At 42.2% G+C, this 23,322-nt stretch overlaps 1 long non-coding RNA gene across 1 annotated transcript; it reads right to left on the reverse strand.

Annotated features, from left to right (window-relative positions):
- Window positions 1-705: 705 nt before the first annotated feature.
- On the reverse strand, window positions 706-14,198 carry LOC116855246. The gene is made up of 4 exons (XR_004380313.1): window positions 14,125-14,198; window positions 8,662-8,672; window positions 6,690-6,693; window positions 706-716 (listed from the first exon to the last, which is right to left on the reverse strand). It is a non-coding gene; the product is annotated as an uncharacterized LOC116855246 (long non-coding RNA).
- Between the last annotated feature and the right edge of the window lie 9,124 nt (window positions 14,199-23,322).

Raw genomic sequence — 23,322 nt, forward strand, 5'->3', positions numbered from 1 at the left:
TGACCTGAGCTGAAGGAAGTCACCTAACCAACTGGGCCACCCAGGCGCCCAAGTCCATAAATTTTAAGTTTGTGTTATAACAACACGCCATTCCTGGTACCAGCTTATGGAGCAGTCATTCCTTGTTGCATAACAAACACCCCCAAAATTAGGGCCTTCAAGCAACAACCATTTTTACTTAGCTCACAATTCTGCAGTTCAGCAACTGCACCTGAAGGGACTTCCTGGTCTGGGTCAGGCTTGGGCTATTCCCAGGTAGGCTTCTTTGTGTGTCTGGGATAGCTTGGATAACTCGGATGTCCAGAGTCTTCATTCACACAGTCCCTCATCTTCCATTAAACTAGACAAGCTTGTTTCTATGGTAGTGGAAATATTGCCAGGAGCAAGAAAGTAAGTCCCAATTCACAAACTATTCATGTTCTTGCTTCCATAACACGATCTATTGTCCATTAGCCAAAGGAAGTCAACTGGCTGATAGAATTAAATACAGGGAGGGGAATTATAGTGGCCATGTCTAAACTGTAAGACACACTTTTCCTTTGTATTCATGTATCATCTATGGGATGATTCCTTGAAGTCATGTAAATCTTGTACCTCAACTTTTTTACCTGAGGGTTTTATTTTATTTTAAAGATTTTTAAAAAAATTATTTATTTGACAGAGAGACAGAGAGTACAAGCAGGAGATCAGCAGAGGGAGAGGGAGAAGCAGGCTCCCTACTGAGCAGCGAACCCACTGTGGGGCTCGATCCCAGGACCCAGGATTATGACCTGAGCTGAAGGCAGATGCATAACTGCCTGAGCCACCCAGGTGCCCCTACCTGATGGTTTTAGTATCCATTAATATTATGCTGTGAGTTACAGAATGGTGGTTTTCTATTTTATCATTCTTCCTGTATTTATTAACTGGCATGCAGTAAAGAAAAATTCTTTCCCTCCACTTTTCTGCATCTATTTTTGTGACTATCCCTACAGATTCATGGATTGTTAAAGTTCAGTAAGTTGTAATCAATAAACTTAATGATTCATTCTTCCTTCTTTCCTTCTCAAATTGTCTCAGATTTGGCTTACAGGATCTCCTTCAAACCAACTTCTATGCCCTTTTTGACATGACCTTATTAGTCTTTGAGCCCTTTCTTCTTTTGGGAGCAAGATATTGATGTTTCATGTTTACCTTCCACTTTCCCTGTCTCAGGGTCTGGAGTAAGTCAAGAGGATTCCTAATTTCTCCAATTCCTTTTAATGGGCAATGGTATTCAGAAATCAAGAATAGACATTAGATATGTTCAATGTTCTGTAATGTTGTTGTTTTAAGACCATTTCTATGGACAGAGCTAGGAAATAAACACAAACAGATACACACCTACACAAAACTGTGAATTTATAGAAAAAAAATTATATTCTTGAGGACAGAGAGCCTTTTTCAGAAAGATAAAACTCAGAAGTCATAAAGGGAAGGTCGACATGTTTGACAATGAACAGCTCTGCACAGTATGCTTGCAAGTTCAAGAAGTGATCATTGGATCATACTCCTTGTGAGTTTCCAATTTTGAGACATGGTGGTGGAGGAAAACTGTCCCCAGAATTTGTTAGCTGTCCTAATTTAGCATTTTTGAAATCTTACACCTGATCCCAGGTTTGGTTACCTCTAGGAGTTTGATTTCTCTTTATTGAACCTCTTCTGCTTCCCTTGGACGGAAAGGGGAAGGGTCCATCATGGGCATATCTGGGTGCTGAATGGCCACTCCGTGGGCAGTACAGAGGAAGGATTAGAGATGCTAAATATTTTAGAGATAAAATGATAAATTTCTTCTTTTGTAATTCTGCCAAGGTCAGCCCTGGGTTGAGGTGTTATGAAGTGGCCTTGGTAGCACCTGTTAGCATCTGTCCTTGCTCAGGAGTCTAAAGGACATATGACAGTTCCTCAAAAGATTAAGCATAGAGTTGCATTTAATCCAATTATTCCATTTCCAGATACATACATAAAAGAACTAAAAACAGAGATTCAAACAGATACCTGGATGCCCATGTTCATAACAGCATTATTACCGTTATTCACAATAGCCAAAAGATGGTACAAACCCACATGTTCGTGAACAGATGAATAAACAAACTGTAGTATATACATCCAATGGGATGTTATTTGAGCTTAAAAAGGAATGAAATTCTGATCCATGCTATAACATGGATGAATCTTGAGGACATCATACTGCACAAAATAAGCCAGGCATAAAAGGACAAATATTGTTTGTTTCCTCTTATATGATGTTACAGACTGAATGATGTTCTACAATTCGTATGTTGAAGCCCCAACTCCCAATGTTTGGTGATAAGACCTTTATGAAAATAATTGCAGTTAAAGGAGGTCATAACAAACCATAAGAGACTCTTAATGTCATAAAAAAAACTGAGGGGGGTCGGGGGGAAGGGGGCGGGAGAGGGTGGTTGGGTTATGGACATTGGGGAGGGTATGTGCTATGGTGAGTGCTGTGAAGTGTGTAAACCTGGTGATTCACAGACTTGTACCCCTGGGGCTAATAATACATTATATGTTTATTAAAAAATAAAAAAATTTTTTAAAAAAGGAGGTCGTAATAAATCTCTGATCCAGTAAGACTAGTGTCCTTGTGAACTGGTCATGAGCACCGGGTTTTGTATAAAAATGTTGAATCACTATATTGTACACCCAAAAATAATATCACACTGTATGTTAACTAACTGGAATTTAAATAAAAGCTAAAAAAATAAAAAAAGACTTGTGTTCTTATAAGATGAGACACCAGAGAGTTTTCTCTTTCTCCGTCTTCCTCTCTCTCTCTCTCTCACTCACTCTCTCTTCCTCTCCTTTCCTCCCTACCTGCTATGTGAGAACAGGTGAGAAGGTGGCCATCTGCAAACCAGGAAGAGAGCTGTCACCTCAACCACACTGGCACCCTGATCTCGGACTCCCAGCCTCCAGAACTGTGAGGAAATAAACGTCTGTTGGTTAAGCCACACAGTCTCTCCTATTTTGTTATGGCAGCCTGAGCTGACTGACATCTGAGGGAACCAGAGGAGTCAGATTCATAGAGATAGATTGTAGACCAGGGGTTAGCAGGGTGTAGGAGCGCTGCCAGCCCTGATGCCATCATGTTCTTCTGTCGGGCACATGGATCGGAAACCATTTTTGATAACTACCCTGTGGCCTCACCATCATGCTCCTCACTCTATAGAAGCTGTGGGTTGAGGTCCGGGCTGGATGGGGAAGAGCTGTGCGGTACCACCTGGACCGTGCATCCATCTCCCCACTGCCTGATGGCTCCTGTCTATAACTCACCCTAAAACAAAACTTGGTGTGAATGGTATGGAGTGGCTTGCTTCATTTTTCCATATTAAAGTGCCTTACTGATTTTCCTCTACCTTCTAAAAACTGGAGTAGTCAGCAAGATACGGAAAACAAAATGAGAGTGGATAAACAGGTGTGCCTGGGGAAAGCCCATTGTTCTTGGGTGAAGGGGGGAGGAACCCATTGAATTGGAATTGGAGCTATTGAGTTGCTTGAGCAAAGGGGCGGAGGAGGGTTGGCAGCTTGGGTGTTACAACTATGGGATACTGGGGGGGATGGTATTATGTTAACTGGGTTTAAAATGTTAGAGATGGCCTCAGTTGCTGCTTGGCCTGTCTCAGACAGAAATACAGAGATTGTGTGCCTCAGGCAGGAGTGAGAATTGCAGGTGCTTAGCTAATTTAATTGACTGGATAAATGTTAGCATTGAGATAACCTAGACTAACGAAGGGGATGCTCCCTCCCCTCCATTACTCTGAACCTCTATGGAAGAACTACAAGAAATTGAATGTGAACTGGGAATGAAGTACGCCATTTATGCCCAGCATTCTAGAAGCCCAGATGAAGAATTAGTTTCCCCTGGGATGAATGACGCTATCTTATATTCAACCCTGGGGTCATGTGTGGGACTTTAGTATCTGTCGTTGCTGCAACCGCTGTGGAGGCCGACTTGAGTGAAACTGAATCTGTCATTAAGGAAAATAGACGGATGGAAAAATGGGGAAGAACAAAAGGTCCTGCCACAATATAATGGTGGAAAGGGGGCCCATTAAGGCTCTCATAAACAAGTACGGCAAGATCTAATATTATCTCGGACCTGGAGAGACAATGTAAAGAAACAACCCAATGAGGTCTTCTAAGCTTATGGAAGGCATTGCCTAAGAGAAAGTTCTCCTTTGAAGGCAGGCTCAAAAAGCCAGATGCATCGCCAAGTGCCCTTCCACTGATGAAGGGATTTCAGGGTTGGCTATTCCCACCCCTAGAGACTAGGTGTCAGGCAGCATTGTCCTCTAGGGCCTGCAACAGCAGGTGACCGGAGGCCCCATGTTGAGTTAACCATTCACTGGTCTTGCACTAACAACCAGACTATACTAGCTCTAACAGACACTGGAGCTAAATGCATACTTATCTAGGGAAAGCCCTCAAAATTTCAGGGAGAAATAAAGGCTTTCAGTGTTTATGGGGGGGGGGGTGCAAATTATCAAGGTTTGACAACAATTCTATCCCCTACAGATTGGCAGGCTTCATCCTGGATGTTTCCTAGTGCATATTTCACCCATTCTGAGTGTATTTTGGGCACAGATTTTTGAATCTAACTACAATGACTAGTGAATTCCAGTTGTGTATCCAAGTAGTGAAACTTGTTCTCACCCGTCATGCAAAACGGGAACCTATATAACCGCCTGTTCCCAGAGAGTAATAAACATAAAACAATATAAGCTATGGGGTGGGGTGGGGAGGGCATGATGAGATTATGGACATTAAAGAATTAGAAAAGGCAGGGGTAATCCGGACTACTCAAGCCCATTCATTAGTCTAGTTTGACCTATAAAGAAATCTAATGGGACCTGGTGAATGACTATAGATTATCAGGAACTCAATAAAGTTACTCTGCCCATCTTGCAGAGGTGCCTCATACAGACTTGTTAGAAGAAGATCATGATATCCATTAGACATATCATCATGTATTGGGCCTACGAAGCCCTTTTCAACATTCCAACAGGACTTGAACCTGGAGTCCAATTTGCCTTCATGTGGAATAGGAGAAATGGACCTTCCAGGCATTGCCCCCAAAGGTACCTCCATAGTCCCATGATTGGTCCCAGGACAGCAGCCAGAGATTTGGAACAATGGATATTGCCAGAGGAGATGGTGCCTTTATCATTAGGTAGATGATGTCATGTTAACTTGGGATGATATTCTCCTTGTCTCAAGTAGCTGTGTCATTACAGGCATACTTCAAGTCAGGAGGAGATCTGTGGGCTGGGTTGTTCAAGGAAGGCCCTAGTGTCATCTGGTTGGGTAAGACAAAGTGATGCCAGATGAGGTCAATGATGAGATACAAGCCTTCCCCACAGACGCTCACTGGTTTAAAAGGTTACTGGGAGACCTTTTGTTCCCCATCGAGAGCAGATATTAAGACCTTCGTATACCTTGGTTAAGAAGGGAAGCTGATGGGATTGGGGTACTCACCAACAAGAGGCTTTCTTAAAGGCAGAAATGGTCGTAAAACATATCGATGGGGGTACTGATGCCAGAGGTGAGCTGTGAATTCGATGTGGGTTCATATCCAGAAGGGTCCAGCTGGGGCTTGCGGCACTGACATGATGGGAAAGGAATCCCATAAGGATTCGGGTCTCATTTACGGAAGGGAACAGAAACCAGGTATAGTCTTCTCGAGAAGTAGCTGTCAGTTGTCTATCCTGCACTGCAACAGATGGAAGGACCGACCACCAACCTGCCTGTGATGACAGGAACCTTCCTGCCAGAGTGAGAATGAATTAAGAATATGTTTAGCAGGCTGAAGACTGCCTGTGCCCAGAAAAGCACCTGAGAGAAATGGTACATTTACCCCCTACAGGAGAGAAGCACACACATGCCACTGCCTGCCGTCCTGTGCCTTGGTTATAGGGCTGGTCACTTATGGCCCCCCCAGCCCAGCAGTATGCCTCCCCTGCCCCAAGTAAAAGAAGGGGAAGGCTGGCTCCTGGAGGACACGTAGCACGCTGATGGCAGTGCCAGGAAAGCCACCTGTCTGGCATTTCTTGGTCACCAACTGGATCCTGATGTACTTTGCTTGGAAAAAGGAACTCAAAGTAGGGAGCAGAACGGAAAGCAGTAAGGATTGCATTGACGGGTGAACTTGTGCCCATCAGTGTGACCGCCAGCAGCCGGGCAGTGTGGAAGGGCTGAACAACACGGCTGCTACTGTGGTGCAGAGAAGGCTGGGCTACATGAAACACACCCCCGTGGGGAGCAGGACTACGGAAGGGTACTGGGGAACATGCACCGAACCCGAGGCCGCTTTCCAAACAGGGCATGTGTCTGCTCGCTCGGTATCCACGCTGCAGGGCCATCGAGAGTCAGAGGAGTTGGCCTGAGCCCGAGCCCTTCTGCGGAGGAAGTGCTGATCCCGCCTGATGGAGCAGAACGGGCCCACCGTAAATCAGGACACTGCGATCCTAACACCACTCGGGGAATAGTAAAAGGATTATGTTTGCCTTTAAAATCTGCAAGCTGGGGGTGCCTGGGTGGCTCAGTGGGTTAAAGCCTCTGCCTTCCGCTCAGGTCATGGTCTCAGGGTCCTGGGATCGAGCCTCGCATTGGGCTCTCTGCTCAGTGGGGAGCCTGCGTCCCCCCGCCACCTGCCTCTCTGCCTACTTGTGATCTCTGTCTGTCAAATAAATAAATAAAATCTTAAAAAAAAAATAAAATAAAATCCGCAAGCTGCTGACAAGGACTGCCCCCAGTGCCCTGCCACGGTGGTGGCTGTGGTGATATATACCTGGGGTGTAAGGGGGTGCTCCGTGCCCTGTTTCTCACTGCAAATAGACAATATAGGTCCCTTTGCTGATATCCCAAGGGCACAAGTAGATGCTGACCTGTGTCACATTGCCACAGGAGTTTACAGGACTTTGCCTGGAGAAGAGCGCATCAGGCTGCCCCTGCAGAGGGATGAACAAAACTAGAGGGCATGGGCCAACACCAACTCAGATAGTGATCAGGGGACACGGTCTACCAGCCATGATGCCCAAGCCCAGGCAGAGGCCCCGGACGTATGATGGACTTCCCACTTGCCCTCCAGTCCCACTGCTGCTGGCCCGATGGAAAGGACGAAGGGACCAATGAAAACCATGTGAAAGAACTGATCTCTCAGAGGATGGTCTCCAAGACTAACACAGGCTGTTCGACTCCTTAACCTCACCCGGGGCATGTGAACGTCTAAGCAGCCACGGCCCCTCAGCTGGCTCTCTGGCCGCAGGTGCTGTGAGGTGGCTCGAGGCCTGTCCCTGGAGGGGGGACTCACTTTGCAATTGCCCGGAGACCTCACACATGGTAAGACTTCAGTGCATCGGAAATTAGTTTGGAGTGTGCCCCCCACCCCACCCAAACCAGGTGGCTTGGTGTCCTGATCCCTTGGGCCGAGGGCTCACGTCTGGTATTAACCCCTTGTTGTACATTGGTCAGGGCCCAAGACACACACAAATAACCGTTGTTGAACCTCTGATCTTGGCACTGAGGTAGGGTTGTCAGTATGGGTCCCAACCAAAATGCCTCTCGATATAGACGTATCCTCTGATAATATTAAGGGGCAAACTGCATGGTATTATCACCCAGGGGAACTACCGAAGCCAAGGGCAGTGTTGGCTCAAGGGGACCAAACCACTACCATGTTGTTGCTCAATGAAGATTTGCCATCTCTGTGGCCTGTAAGCCATTTGTCTTCTCACCTCCGGCCTCGCAGTGTGGATGCTTCCGATCCTGTTGCATCAGGAAGCACCTTCTGGTCACAGGCCACCATTTACCATGAAGGTACAATTGCCCTGACTGTCGGGTCTGAGGAGACGACCTGTGTTCCAGGCCGCTGGGAAATCTCCAGTTTCTATTTCTGTGGTAGCAAAGGGAGAGGGATGCAGGCTGCCTCCTGCTATCTGGCCGTTGGATCATCGTGGCAGAGCTGTGTGCAAAGATTGCACAGGCCACGGAGATGTTGGGGGTGGCACGTGGGAGCGTGGCCAACACTGACTCTGTCTTTGGCTCTGCAGCTCGCTCTCCCCTCTGCGGCACAGGGGCTCCCTCTGGAGATAACTATCCTGTGACCTCACCACTGGGCCCCTCCATAAAATCATGGGCTGAGGGCTGGGCTGGGCGGGGAATGACTGTGTAGTACCACCCGGATCATCCGACCATCTGTCCGGGCGCCCCTGTCAGTAAGTTACAGTGAAACGCAGTGTGGGGCCTCCTGGGCAGCTCTGTCTGTTAAGCTTCTGCCTTTGGCTCAGGTCATGATCTCGGGGTGCTCCCTGCTCCGCTCTCCCTCCTCTTTCTCCCTCTGCCTCTCCCCCCTGCTCTCATGTCTCTCTATGTACCTCTCTATCTCTCTGTCTCAAATGAATAAATAAGATCTTTTTTAAAAAACTCAGTGTAAACCGTATGGAGGGGCTTGCTTTGTTTTTTGATATCGAAGTGCCTTCTCAGTCTGAAGGACACTTTCCTGACACTCTTCCATCTTCTAACAGGGTCGGGGGGAGCGGGAATGAATTTGGTACAGAGTTTTAATGTAGGATGATGGGCGGTAGTGATGGTTGCAAATGATGAGAATGTACTTAATGCCACTGAACTGTATACTTAAAAATGGCTAAAATAGTAAATGTTATGTTAGGCATGTTTTGCCACAATTTTTTTAAAAAGGGTCTTTTAAAAATATATATATTTTATTTATTTAATTGAGAGACAGAGAGAGAGAGGGCATATCAGCAGAGGGGCAGAGAGATGGGGAGAAGCAGACTCCCCACTGAACTGGGAGCCCCATGAGGGGCTTGATCCCAGAACCCTGAGATCATGACTTGAGCAGAGGGCAGATGCTTAACTGACTGAGCCACCCAGGTTTTTGTTTTTGTTTTTTTTTAGTAGGAGGAAAAACTCCAAAACAACAAAGGATGTAAGGGACATCTGGCCCATCTGAAACCCCAATACTACATGATCATCCCGGCCATAGTGTCGCCTTTCCCATCCCCTCACCACGGGCACAGTGAAGATGTCCTCCCACCAGGGCCTTTGGAATCACATAGCTCAGCAAATGACAAACTGGAGAACATTTTAAGTTCCTTCTAAATGAGCTCTAGAGCTCTGCTGTCACTGAATTTAAAAGTCGTTTCCCCGAGAGGGAAAGAAACATTGAGAAGAAGAAAATGTTTGCAGCTGGAGCTTGAATTAGCAGTTTTGTCTCCAAAGACCGGAAAACACCTGGTCCTAGCAGACTTTCTATTGAATTTTATATGGTTTTCAAAAATAGACTAATTCTTAGCTGACTGGCAAGATTGAGTTATGTTAGGTTGTCTAACAATTTTATCTGAGCTCAAGCATCACACAATATTTTTTAGCAGGGAGAAAACTACACAAAATTACTGTCCTATCTTTCCTAGATCAGGTTGTAACTTTGATAACTCAGGAAGCTTATAACAGAGCAAAGCACATATTATTGAAGAACCCCCGAGGGCATGCAATTGATTTAAAAAAACCTTCAAACTCCAGAGCCTTGTTACTCTGAGCCCGTTCTCAGACCGGCAACGTTAGCAGTTTCCCTGAGCTTGTTAGAAGACCCACTAAGACCCAGTGAATCGGAACCTGTATTTTAACAAAATTTCTAGGAATGCTAATTAAAGTTTGAGAAGCCTTGCTATTGATCACTGTTTCTCAGAGGGTGGTTTTTAGACCTACCCCAGCAAAATTGCCTGGGAATACTTATTAAAAATGCATGTTCCTGGATCCTGCCCAAGACCCATGAAAATCATCCCATATGATTCTTGGGCAAACTAGCTTGACAACCACTGCTGTAGCTGTAAAAAAAAAAAAAAAAAAAAAAAAAAAAAGTGTGTTTTAAAAAGCTACTCTGAGGGGTGCCTTGGTGGTTCAGTCAGTTAAGCTTCTACCTTTGCCTCAGCTCATGATCATGGGGCTCTGGGATCGACTCCCACATGGGGCTCCCTGTTCAGTGGGGAGTCTGCTTTACCTTCTCCCTCTGCCCCTCCCCAACTCTCGCTCATGTGCTCTCTCTCTCTCTTAAAAAACTAAATAAAATCTTAAAAAAAAAGAAAAAGCTACTCTGGCGATTCAGATACTCTCCCCCATCCCCCAAAACTCCCTCCTCTGGGAACCACTCTTAAGAACGTGAGGTTTCTCAGTGAGCCTGCGATGGGGGTAGAGAGAAGCAAAACTCTCAGTGATAGTGGGATCTGAGGGGCTCTGACTCCACACACCCAGTGTGAATGAATTTTTAAGGATGTTTCTTTGTCTGAGTCCATTTTCTCAATCTCAACTTCTCTCTCTCTCTCTCTCTCTCTCTCACACACACACACACACACACACAGGCACGCACACATGTTCCTTGATGGGTTTAAGATAAGACTGGGAGTCAGAGGCAGATGACCTTTGCACATGAACCCTCAGAGGGGTAATTCTAGGCTGACGTGGGGTTCAGCCCTGTCACCACACTTGTCTCTGAGCAGCTGCCCAATGCCTTGTGAGGACTCGGTGTGGCTCTAATCGCCTTCCTCTCCCCACGTTAGACTGCAGCCTTCCTGTTCCTGATGTGGCAGCTTCTCCCTCATCATGTGTATCATGAGACCTAACGAGCACCAGGCAGCATCTCCCACCGGTTTGCAGTCACGTCCATGTCATCATTTGGCTCTTGCCTTGTGCCTCACTTGGGGCACATGCGCACATCCGGGGAGCCATCCTGCACAGGCCCTTTCAGCCAACGCTGCAAAATTCATTTGTCGACGCAGACCTTTCCGAGCCGGTCACCCCATTATGAACGTCATCCTATTGGCCTGAGATAAAGGCCAGGAGTCTGGGAGGAGAAGGACCCAAGGCCTCTGGACACAGTGGCCATCACGTGGAGAAGGGGGACATAGCAGAGGTCACTTACTTCGCGGGTTGGGAACCTTAGAGGAAGGCCTACGCTGGCCATTATTTCTCACCCCAGCGCTCCAACTAGCTATGGGGCCTGGATCAAAGTGACAGAAAGCTGACTGGACGCTGGAGCTGGAAGGGACCATGCAGAAGGTCTGTCAGGCCCATCTTGAGCATAGGAGCACACTGACAGCCTGAGGGGCAGGGCAACCACAGTGAAGTGGGCCGTGGGAGTGTGTCGGAGGGGGTCATCTGGAGGACGTGCCCTCCAGTGGACCCGAGAGCTGGATGTGGGCAATGAAAGTCTCACCCCCTCCCTCATCCTTGGAACATATGTTCAGCCTCCTAGTCCCACCCTAGCAGCTATTTCAAGGACATAGTCTTGAGAGAGTAAATTGTTGAGACCATCTAGACCCAATGCATGACTGAAACCAGTGAAGCCTTCTCTATAAACTTTTAAGATCTGGGTGCAAAATGTGGATGCAAAAACATACTCATTTTGTGACTACCCAAGACATGCCCCATTTGTAGGTTCTTTTGCTAAAATGGCCACATACCAATTGGGAGTGGTCTGCCTCTTCAGTCTCTCCTTGCCTCCTGGGTTTCAAGATTTCATTGATCCAGGGAACACCTGTAGTTCTAAACTGACACATGGGCAAAGAGTGACCGGAGCTGTGACACTGATCTCACAGGGCTGTGCACCATGAAATATATCTGCCTTCACGTGGAAGCCGGAAGACTGGCTCAGTAAGCGTTGAGTCCTCATCTCGCATGTAACAGTAAATGTCATATCTACAACAGGACGGCAGTAGCACTTTGGGAAAATGGGCTTTAACGTTAGACATGGGCTCACATGTGGCCTTTCTAGTCATTTGCTCATGGGACAGAGGGCAAGTGACAATTCTAAGAGTTGCAGCCCCCACATCTGGAAAATGGGGCTAATTCTGTTGTTGGAAAATAGTGTTGTTAGAAGAGTTAATGGGGTACTGTGTATAAACTTTGGTGTTTTGCAAACTTGAACGAGCCTATGCATTCTGGTTCTATGCTGCTCTGGCGTTGTCAAGAATCTGCAGTGCCAACAAGTTCCCAGGTACAGCTGACGCAGCTGGACACGGGCCACACTCCAGGTAGCAAGGCTATAAAGCACTTACCAAGTGGGAGACCCAAGTTTCTTTTTAAATTTGTAACCTAAAAAATTTTGGAATAATGATGTCCTTGCAAAAAATAAAAATGAAAGCAGCACAAAGAACTCCCCAAAACCCTTTAGCCAACTTCCCCAAATGTGAGTATCTTCTATATCATCATCGTACTATTATCAAAACAAGGAAACTGACCTTGAAACAATACTATTAACTAGGCTTCAGGTATTTTTTTAAATTTCTCCAGTTGCCTCACTCATGCCTTTTTTTCTGGACCGGGATCCATGCAGGGTCACAAATCCTAGGTCACTGTCTTGTCTCTTCCGTCTCCTTTGACGTGGGACAGATTACATGAGAGACTTCTTTGCAGACGGCCATCACGACAATGACAACCCACCTGAATTTCATACTCATCTTTGAATTCTCTGGTTTTCAGAATTTAGTGTTCGTAAGAAGCACCCAGGGAGATTGTTTTACATGTTTGTTCCCAGAGAAACGAAGTCTGTAAAGCATTCGGCCGACCAGATTCTGCGAAACCATGCCCAGGAGCCGCTGGCTCTGCTTTACTGAGCACTTGCCTGGGATCACTCCTGATACAAGGACAAGCTCTGTTCCTTTAGAATATATTTTTTAAAGATTTTATTTATTTATTTGACGGAGAGCGAGAGAGGGAACTCAAGCAGGAGGAGTGGGAAAGGGAGAAGCAGGCTCCCCACGGAGCAAGGAACCCCATGCAGGGCTCAATCCCAGGACCCTGAGATCATGACCTGAGCCGAAGGCAGAGGCCTAACAGACTGAGCCACCCAGGCACCTCTTTAGAATATTTTTTAAAGCCTGACAGTGATATAGTGACATTTTTAGAGATGGTATAGACCTCCTCTCCCCACTCTGCTTCCTTTCATAACAAAAGAGGAAGTCCAAGGGCGTGCCCTGTTTTGCACTTCGCCAAGTCACTTGACATGCCCTTTGGTTTTCCCTGTTTTCTGGGCAGTTCTGGGTTCGCACCTCCTCAAAGTTTGCCACAAGGGGGCACCAGTGACTTCCTCCCAGACCTCAGACTGCAAATCAAAATGGCCAAATTGGCAAGCAATTAGCAAGAGTTTGAAGAGTCATGGGATGTTTTATCAGGCAGTCTTTACTACCTATGGCCTTGAAGATCTGGATCTTTCCCCCTCGGAACACATTAGGATGGATCCCAGAACTGCTGACTTTGGGCCACGGCTCCATTGATAATGATTAAAGAGGTTATGAACATGGAGATGTGGGGGGTGCCAGGTTGGGCTGGGCCTGGGGACTTCAGCCTGCGGGGTTTGGTCTAGGCTGTGCTGGGCAGAAAGGGTAGTTGTGAATAACGTGGCAGTTGTGTAGAGGCTCAAATAAAGACTTGTGGTTTTGATACACTGTCTCCATCGAGTCCTAATGATCTTTTTCATACATTCTTTCTCCCTGAGAGCAGGGAACAAAAATAACACTCGGCATGGGATCTCAGCACTCACCTTCATCAACTCCCAGCACCGTCCAAGGGGCTTAGAAAAGAAGGGCCTAGGTCAGTGACTATGTCAGGCCATAGTCACCCTATGTCAGTGATTAGTGTGTTTTTCAGTGGCAGAGAGGGCCCAAACCTACCTCTCTGCAAGATTATCGGTGTGCTGGGGAAGGTTCACCAACCAGCACTCCAAACAAACAACTAACGATTTTTAACTTTTATCTATTTCTGTGGGGATAAATACCTTCCTCCTGGCTGATTTCAAGCTGTCAAGGCGACCTTACTAAATGCCAGGCTGAGAAGAGATGCGGAGAAGCCCCCCTGTATAGAGTGTGTTTACCACATAAATATAACAGATGTGACCCCAAGGGCACATATTAGAGTAAAAACAGTAAAATAACTACAAAGTTATTGGATCTGAGTTCCTTGTTCTTAACATCTTTTAGTGGTGCTAAACATACATGACATAAAACTTACCATCCTTACCCTTGGGGCAAGTAATACAATATATGTTAATAAAAATAAAAAATTTATAAAAACCTTACCATCTTAACTATTTGTAAGTGTACAGTTCAGTAGGGTTATGTCTATTCCCCTTGTTGCGCAATCCACCTGCAGAACCGTCCTCACCTTGTAGAACTCAATCTCAGTATCCAAGCAACTCCTGTTTCCCCCTCCCTTAGCCCCCGGCAGCCACCATTCTACTTTTTGTTTCTATGAGTTTGACGACTTTGGGTACTTATGTAAGTGGAATCACACAGTATTTGTCCTTTCGTGGCTGTTTTATTTCACTTAGCATAATGTTTTCAAGATTTATCCATACTGCAGGATGGGACAGAATTTCCTTCTTTTTAAAGACTGGATTGTATTCCAGTGTATGTAAATAACACATTTTCTTTTCTTTCTTTTTTTTTTTTTAATATTTTATTTATTTATTTAACAGAGAGAGACAGAGAGAGAGATCACAAGTAGGCAGAGAGGCAGGCAGAGTGTGGGGGGAAGCAGGCTCCCCGCGGAGCAGAGGGCCTAACATGAGGCTCAATCCCAGGACCCTGAGATCATAACCTGAGCTGAAGACAGAGGTTTAACCCACTGAGCCACCCAGGTGCCCCAATAACACATTTTCTTTATCCACTCGTCTGTTCATGAACACTTGGGATGCTTCTACCCATTGGCTATCATGAATAATACTGCTATGTATATGGTGTATAACTCTTTGAGATACTGCTATACATATATGTGTAATATATATATGTATGTGTGTATATATATTAGAAATATATTACGTATATAATATTATATATTATATATATACATATATATTATGTATATATATGTGTATATATGTATATTATGTATATATATATATATGTACATATGTGTGTGTGTGTGTGTAACCAGAGTGTGATTGCTGGACTATATGGCAATTCCATTTTTAGTTTTTGGAGGGGCCGCCATACTGTTTTCCATAGCAGCTGCACCATTTTACATTTTTTGCTAACAGTGCACAAGGGTTCTAATTTCTCTACTTCCTCACCATTTGTTATTTTCTGCTTTTAAAAAAAAATAGTCACTATCCTAATGGGTATGAAGTGGTATCTCCTTGTGGTATTGCTTTGTATTTCTCTAATTCTCTAATTTCTCTAATTCTCTAATGATAAGTGATGTTGAACATCTTTTCATATGCTTATGGATATTTGTGTAACTTTTCTGGAGAAACTCCTACTCAAGTGTTTTGCTTTTTTTGTTTGTTTGTTTCTTTTCCATTTTATTTTATTTTATTTCTTTTCAGTGTTCCAGCATTCATTGTTTATGCATCACACCCAGTGCTCCACGCAATACGTGCCCTCCACAATACCCACCACCAGGCTCACCCAACCCCTAAACCACCTCCCCTCTAAAACCTTCAGTTTGTTTCTCAGAGTCCACAGTCTCCCATGGTTTGTCTCCCCCTCCAATTTCCCCCAACTCACTTCTCTGCTCCATCTCCCAGTGTCCTTCGTGTTTCTTTGTTTTTTTATTGTTTTTTTTGTTGTTGTTGTTGTTATAGGAGTATTGCATATATTTTTGATATTAATCCCTTATCAGATATATGATTTGAAAGCATTTTCCCCCATTCTATAGACTGCCTTTTTTACTCTGTTGATGGCATCCTTTGATGCATAGAAAGTTTTAATCTTGATGTAGTCTAATATATCAATTTTTACTTTTGTTCCCTATGCTTTTGGTGTCATATTCAAGAAATCATTGCTAAATCCAATGTCATGAAGGATCCCCCCCTATGTTTCCTTTAAGAGTTTTATAGTTTTAGGTCTTACATGTAGGTCTTTGATCCATTTTGAGTTAATTTGTGTATATGGTGTAAGGTCCCAAAACTACTTTTTGAAAAGAGTATGCTTTTCCCATTGAATGGTCTTGGCACTCCTGTCAAAATTCATGTGGCCATATAAATGAGGGTTTATTTCTGGACACTCTATTCTAGTCCATTGGTCTATGTGTCTGTCTTTATGCCAACAACACGGATTTGTTTATTGTAGCTTTGTTGGTAACTTTGAAATCAGGAAGTGTGAGATCTCCAACTTTGTTGCTTTTCAAGATTGTTTTGGCTATTCAGCATCCCTTGAGATTCCATATGAATTTTAGGCTGGACTTTTCTTTTCTGAAAAAATTGGCATTTGGAATTTGAGAAGGACTGCACAGATTCTCTAGGTCACTTTGGATTGAACAATGATAATGTTAACAATGTTAAGTCTTCCAGTCCATGAACACAAGCTCTTCTTTCATTTATTGTTGACTGCTTAATGTCTTTCAGCAATGTTTTGTAGTTTTCAGTGTATATGTCTTTCACCTTCTTGGATAAATTTATTCCTAAGTATTTCATTCTTTTGGACACTATTGTAAATGAATTACTTTTAAAATTGATTTTCAGATTGTTGATTGTTGGTGTATGAAACACTACTACTTTCATGCTGATTTTGTCTCCTACAACTTTGTTGAATTGGTTTGTTCTAAAAAGTTGTTTTTTTTTTTTTAAAGACTTTATTTATTTATTTGAGAGAGAGAGAGACACTACAAGTGTGGTGAAGGGCAGAGGAAGAAGCAGAGTCCATGCTGAGCAGGGAGCCCGATGGTGGGACTCAATCCCAGGACTCCAGGATCATGACCTGAGCCAAAGGCAGATGAATGACTGAACCACCCAGGTGACCTCTAACAAGTTTTTTGAGGAATCTTTAGAGTTCTCTGTGTGAAAAGTCATGCCATCTCAGAAGATATGAACAGACACTTCTCCAATGAAGACATACAAATGGCTATCAGACACATGAAAAAATGTTCATCATCACTAGCCATCAGGGAGATTCAAATTAAAACCACATTGAGATGCCACCTTACACCACTGAGAATGGCCAAAATTAGCAAGACAGGAAACAACATGTGTTGGAGGGGATGTGGAGAAAGGGGAACCCTCTTACACTGCTGGTGGGAATGCAAGTTGGTGCAGGTACTTTGGAGAACAGTGTGGAGATGCCTCAAGAAATTAAAAATAGAGCTTCCCTATGACCCTGCCATTGCACTACTGGGTATTTACCCCAAAGATACAGATGTAGTGAAAAGAAGGGCCATCTGTACCCCAATGTTTATAGCAGCAATGGCCACGGTCGCCAAACTGTGGAAAGAACCAAGATGCCCTTCAATGGACGAATGGATAAGGAAGATGTGGTCCATATACACTATGGAGTATTATGCATCCATCAGAAAGGATGAATACCCAACTTTTGTAGCAACATGGATGGGACTGGAAGAGATTATGCTGAGTGAAATAAGTCAAACAGAGAGAGTCAATTATCATATGGTTTCACTTATTGGTGGAGCATAACAAATAGCATGGAGGACAAGAGGAGATGGAGAGGAGAAGGAAGTTGAGGGAAATTGGAAGGGGAGGTGAACCATGAGAGACTATGGACTCTGAAAAACAATCTGAGGGGTTTAAAGGGGTGGGGGGTGGGAGGTTGGGGGAACCAGGTGGTGGGTATTGGAGAGGGCATGGAGCACAGGGTGTGGTGCAAAAACAATGAATACTGTTATGCTGAAAAGAAATAAAAATTTAAAAAAAAAGTCATGCCATCTATAAGCAGAGATTATTTTATTATTTTCTTTCCAGTTTGCATGCATTTTTTTTTTTCTTTAATTCTTTTTCTTACCTAATTGCTCTGGCTAGGACTTCCAGTATTATTCTGAATAGAAGTGGTGAAAGCAAGCAACCTTGTGTTGTTTCTGATACTAGAGGAAAAGCTTTCAGTCTTTCATCATTGAGTATGATGTTAGTGGCATTGTCATCTAGATCTTTATTATGTTGAGATTGTTTTCTTCTATTCCTAGTTTGTTGAGTGTTTTTGTCATGAGAAAGGGTTGAATTTGTCAAATGCCTTTTCTGTGTCAATTGAGATAATGTATTTTTCCCCATCATTCTGTGAATGTGTTATATTGATTGATTTTTATATGTTGAACCATCATTGCATTTCTAGAATAAATCCCACTTGTCCTGGTATATTATCCTTTTAAAGTGCTATTGAATTCTGTTTAACATTTTGCATTAATATTTATTAGGGATAGTGTTCTGTAGTTTTTTCTTGTATTATTATCTTTGTTATTATATAATTTATTTACCTGTAAGCTTATATAATTTATTTTTTTAATACTGTTTAACAACCAGTTCATAAAATTCCTGAAAATCTAACAATTGGTTCTCATAAGTCAGTGTGGTTCTAACACATTACTGGCTAGATTTTGTGTCTCTTTTCCTTTTGCAATTTGGGGCACATTAAATTGAGAGACTTGCTTAATTGTGCTTAATCACAGGAACAGCAAGAGATAAAGAGTACATCTGTATGTCAACTTACTTGGCGAAGAAATAAAGGTCCAGAGCAAGTATTAAGTTGTAAATTGTTTTCCCAGCCCCCATCTGACTGCATCGTCTTGACAGAATTCAGTTATTTTTAAGGGAAGGCACTATAGATTTTATCTCTTTTTCTCTCTCTTTTGTTTAACATTGGCCCAATTGAATACTTTACTTTTATGATCTCATTCAATTGTCTCAACAAGTAGGTACTATTATTTCTCTCATTTTAGAGATTAAAAACACTGAAGTTTAGATAGGTTCAGTAACTCACACAAAGTCACACAGCTACATAGATGTACAGTCAGGATTTGAACCAGAGCTGCCAGGGTTTCAGTTGTCATCTGATCATGATTGACTCATGGTAGGATATAAATTGCCCCATTGGATGTTGACTGTTGATGTATAACTGTGTTTCTGTCTTCGAATACAGAGTATCTACAGCTCTGGCTCCATCTACGTTCTATCCACACCTTCTTAGGAACTATGGGGTAAATTTCAGCCCAAGGACTGAACAAAGACACACTTGGACTATGGGAAAGGATGTAAGTGTCTCAGGTATCAGTCGCCTAGCTATGCCATACAGCCACTTTTGGGATGTTTCCTACTTGGTCATAATGTAGTATCCTTCAAATATATTTAAAACATTTGATTTATTAAAATTTTTTAAAGATTTTTTTTGTATTGATGTTTATGTTTTTCTGTATTGATCTGTAGTTTCTTCTTTTTTAAAAAAATTATTTCTTCTGGACGGAGCTTTGGCAATTTGTATCTTTTAAGGAATTTTTCTACTTCACCTAAGTTGTCAAATTTATTGACATATAATTTTTAATTTCCTTATCATTTTAATTTCAGTAGAATCTGTAGTGATATTTCCTCCCATACTCCTCATACTCCATACTTCTTTCTCTTTATTCTAATTAGTCTGACTGGAGATTTATCAATTTTACTGAGTTACAGAGCCAGTTTTTGGTATCATTGATTTTCTGTATTGTTTTACTTTTTAAAAATTTCTTTGATTTCCATTCTGATACTCATTATTTCCTTTCTTCTACTTGCTTTAGATTTAATTTGCATTTCTTATTCTGGTTTCCTCTGGGGGTAGAAACTTAGGTCATTGATTTCTTTCTCCCTTTTGCTATAAGTTTCCTTCTAAGCACTGTTTTAACTATATCTCACAACTTTTGATATGTGTACTTCCATTTTCCTTTAGTTCAAAATGTCCTAATTCTTTTGATTTCTGCTTTGACACATATATTTAGAAGTTTGTCATTTAGTTTCCAAATATTTAAGATTCTAGATTTCTGTTAATAATCCTAATTTAATTCCATAGTGTTTAGTGAAAATACTTTGTACGATTTAGTGCCTTTTAAATTTATTGTTACTTGTTTTATGGCCCACGGTATGGTTTATCTTGATAAATATTTCATGTGCACTTAGAAGCAGATGTGTACTTACAGTTGTTGGACAAAGTGTAAAAATGTCAATTAGGTCAAGTTGGTTGATGGGGGAACTGAGTGATTCATCATTTACATGTAACATGCAGTGCTCAGCACAAAAAGGACTCTCCTTTTTTTGTCGTTGTAGTTTTTTTTTTTTTTTTTTGAATATTTTATTTATTTATTTGACAGAGAGGAGAGAGAGCACAGTAGGGGGAGCAGTAGGCAGAAGGAAAGGGAGAAGTAGGCTCTCCAAGCCGACAGCCTGATGTGGGGCTCGATCCCAGGACCCTGGGATCATGACCCGAGCCAAAGGCAGACATTTAACAACTGAGCCACCCAGGAGCCCCAACAAGTACCTTCCTTAATACCCCATCACCCATTTAGCTTATCCCCTACCCACCTCCTGTCCATCAACCCTCAGTTTGTTCTCAGATAGTTAAGAGTCTATTATGGTTTGCTTCACTCTCTTATTGGCAATATCTTCTATTCTGAAATTTACTTTGTCTAGTGTATTAATATAGTTACTCTAGATTTCTTCTGATTAGTGTTAACATGATTTATCCTGTTTGTGTTTTTAGATTTATAAATATCTTATAGGCATGTGTAGATGGATTTTTTTCGTTAAAATTTAAAAAAAAAAGATTCATCTATTTTAAAGAAAGAGAGAGAAAGAGAGTGTTTGTGGGAGGTAAGGGCAGAAGGAGAGGGAGAGAATAACTAAGTAGATTCTGCTCTGAGCCCAGAGCCCAATGGGGGGCTCGATCTCACAACCCAAACTGAAACCAAGAGTCAGTTGCTCAACAAACCACATCACCCAGGTTTTTCTTTCTTATACAGTTGAACAATCTTTGCCTTTCCATTAGGTTGTTTAGCTCATTAACAATTAATATTATTTATGGGTTTGGGTTTAAATCTACTATGTTCATATTTGTTTTCTATTTACTCTGCCACTTTTCTTCTTTTTCTGCTTTCTTTTGGGTTAGTAGAATCTTGTTTATGATTTTACTTTATCTTCTTTCCTGGCTTAATTAGCTATAACTCTTTGTTATTTCAGTCGTTGCTTTTGGACTCCTGGTATACATCTTTAATTCATTATAGTCTACCTTCAAGTTATATTATACCACTTCAAGTATAGCATAAGACTCTTTACTCCTGTCCTTCTCATGACCTTTGTACTATTGTCATGTATTTTCTTTTTGCCATAATGCCATGATACACTGTTATTTTTGCTTCAAAAAGTCAATTATCTTTTAAAAAGACTTAAAAAAATAAAGAAAAGGGGTTTTTATATGTACATACATACTTTTCATTTCTTTTTTTTTAAACCTTTTTTTTAAAGGGGGTGAGAGGGAGAGAATCTTAAGCAAGCTCCATGCCCAGCATGGAGCCCCACGTGGAGTTTGATCTCAAAATCCCAAGATCAAGATCTGAGCAGAAATCAACAGTTGGACGCTTAACTGACTGAGCTACCCAGGTGCCCCCATATTTTCCATTTCTAATGTTCTTTATTTGTATATATATCCAGATTTTAATCTAATATTTTCATCTGCTTCAATGAAAGCTTTAATATTTCTGGTAATGGATGTCTGCTTGTGATGAAGTCTGTCAGTTTTGTATATCTGAAAAAAAATTTCACCTTCACCTTCAAAAGGTAATTTTGCCAAGTATAGAATTCTAGATTAATAGGTTTTTTGTTCAATAAACATATTGCTCATCTGTTTTAGCTTTCATGTCTTCCATGAATATCTGCTTTCAGTGAATACCTGCTGTAATTCTTATTTTTGTTTGTGTGGGTTTTTTTTTAACTAGTTGTTTTATTTATTTACTTTTTTACTAGTTGTTTTAGGAAACTTTCTCTTTATCAATGATATTAAGCAATTTTTTAATGATATGCTTTAATGAATTTTCTTTCTTTCTTTCTTTCTTTCTTTCTTTCTTTCTTGGTTTGGGCCTATTGATTTTCTTAGGTCTGTAAATTGTTTTGATCATATTTGGAAAGGTTTTGGTCATTATTTAAGTATGGCCCTCCTTTCCTATCTTTCCTATACTCCAATTATGTATATATTAGAAATTATACCACAGCTGATCCTTTTTTTTTAAATATTTTCTTCACCCATGTCTTATTTTGGATTGCTTTTATTGTCATGTTTTCAATTTCACTAGTCTTTTCTTTCTTTTTTTTTTTTTTTTTATTTGACAGAGATCACAAGCAGGCAGAGAGGCAGGCAGAGAGAGAGGTGGAGGCAGGCTCTCTGCTTAGCAGAGATGCGGGGCTCGATCCCAGGAGCCTGGGATCATGACCTGAGCTGAAGGCAGAGGCTTTAACCCACTGAGCCACCCAGGCGCCCCTCACTAGTCTTTTCTTCTGCAGTATCTAATCTACTCTTAATTTCATCTTAAACATTGTATTTTTTGCATCTTGAAGTTCTATCTGAGTCTTTGTAATATTTTCAATGTCTGCACTTACTATACTCAAGTTTTCCTTTAATTTCTGGAACATATAAAATATAGTTCTAACAGATTTTACATTTTTTTAATCAACTAATTCTTTCATCTGTGCCATTTAGAACTCTTCCACATGATTCTTCTCCTGATTCAGTTGTATTTCCCTGCTTCTTTCCCTGCTTCTTTGCATGCCAGATAATTCTGAATTGGATGCCAGAAATTGTGAGTTTTACTTTGTGGGGTGCTAAGATTATTATTTTTTTAGATTTTATTTATTTTTTTAGATTTTGTTTATTTATTTATTTGAGAGATGTAGAGTACAGAAGCAGGAGTGAGCATGAGCAGGGGGAGGGGCAGAAGGAAAGGAAGAAGCAGGGTCCCTACTGAGCAGGGAGCTCAACGTAGGACTTAATCCCAGGTCACTGAGATCATGACCTGAGCTGAAAGTGGATGCTTAACTGACTCAGCCACCTAGGTTCCCCTAAAAAAACCTTTTTTTTTTTTTAATTTTATTTTTAAAGATTTTTACTTTTTCAATCATGAGAGACAGAATGAGAGAGAGAGAGGCAGAGGGAGAAGCAGGCTTCCCACTGAGCAGGGAGCCTGATGTGGGACTCAGATCCCAGGACCCGGGGATCATGACCTGAACCAAAGGCAGATGCCCAAACATCTGTGCCACCCAAGCACCCCACCCCTAAAAATTTTTAATTTAAAAATTTAAGAATTTTAAAAATTTTAAAAAATTCTCGAGCTTGGTTTTGGGAAGTAGAGTTCTTGGAAATGATTTCATTCTTTTGAAGTTAGCTTTTCAGATTAGGCAGATCCAGTGCAGCCAGTCTAATTTGCCCTGCTCTTGAGGCAATAACCTTCTGAGTACTCTGCCTGATGCCTCATGAATAATGAGGGTTTCCACTGTACAAAATCTTCTCCCAGTCCTGACTAAGCTTTAAGAATTGT

This window comes from Lontra canadensis, unplaced genomic scaffold (assembly GCF_010015895.1).
Source record: "Lontra canadensis isolate GAN:19392208 unplaced genomic scaffold, GSC_riverotter_1.0 scaffold100, whole genome shotgun sequence".
Lineage (NCBI taxonomy): Eukaryota > Metazoa > Chordata > Mammalia > Carnivora > Mustelidae > Lontra > Lontra canadensis.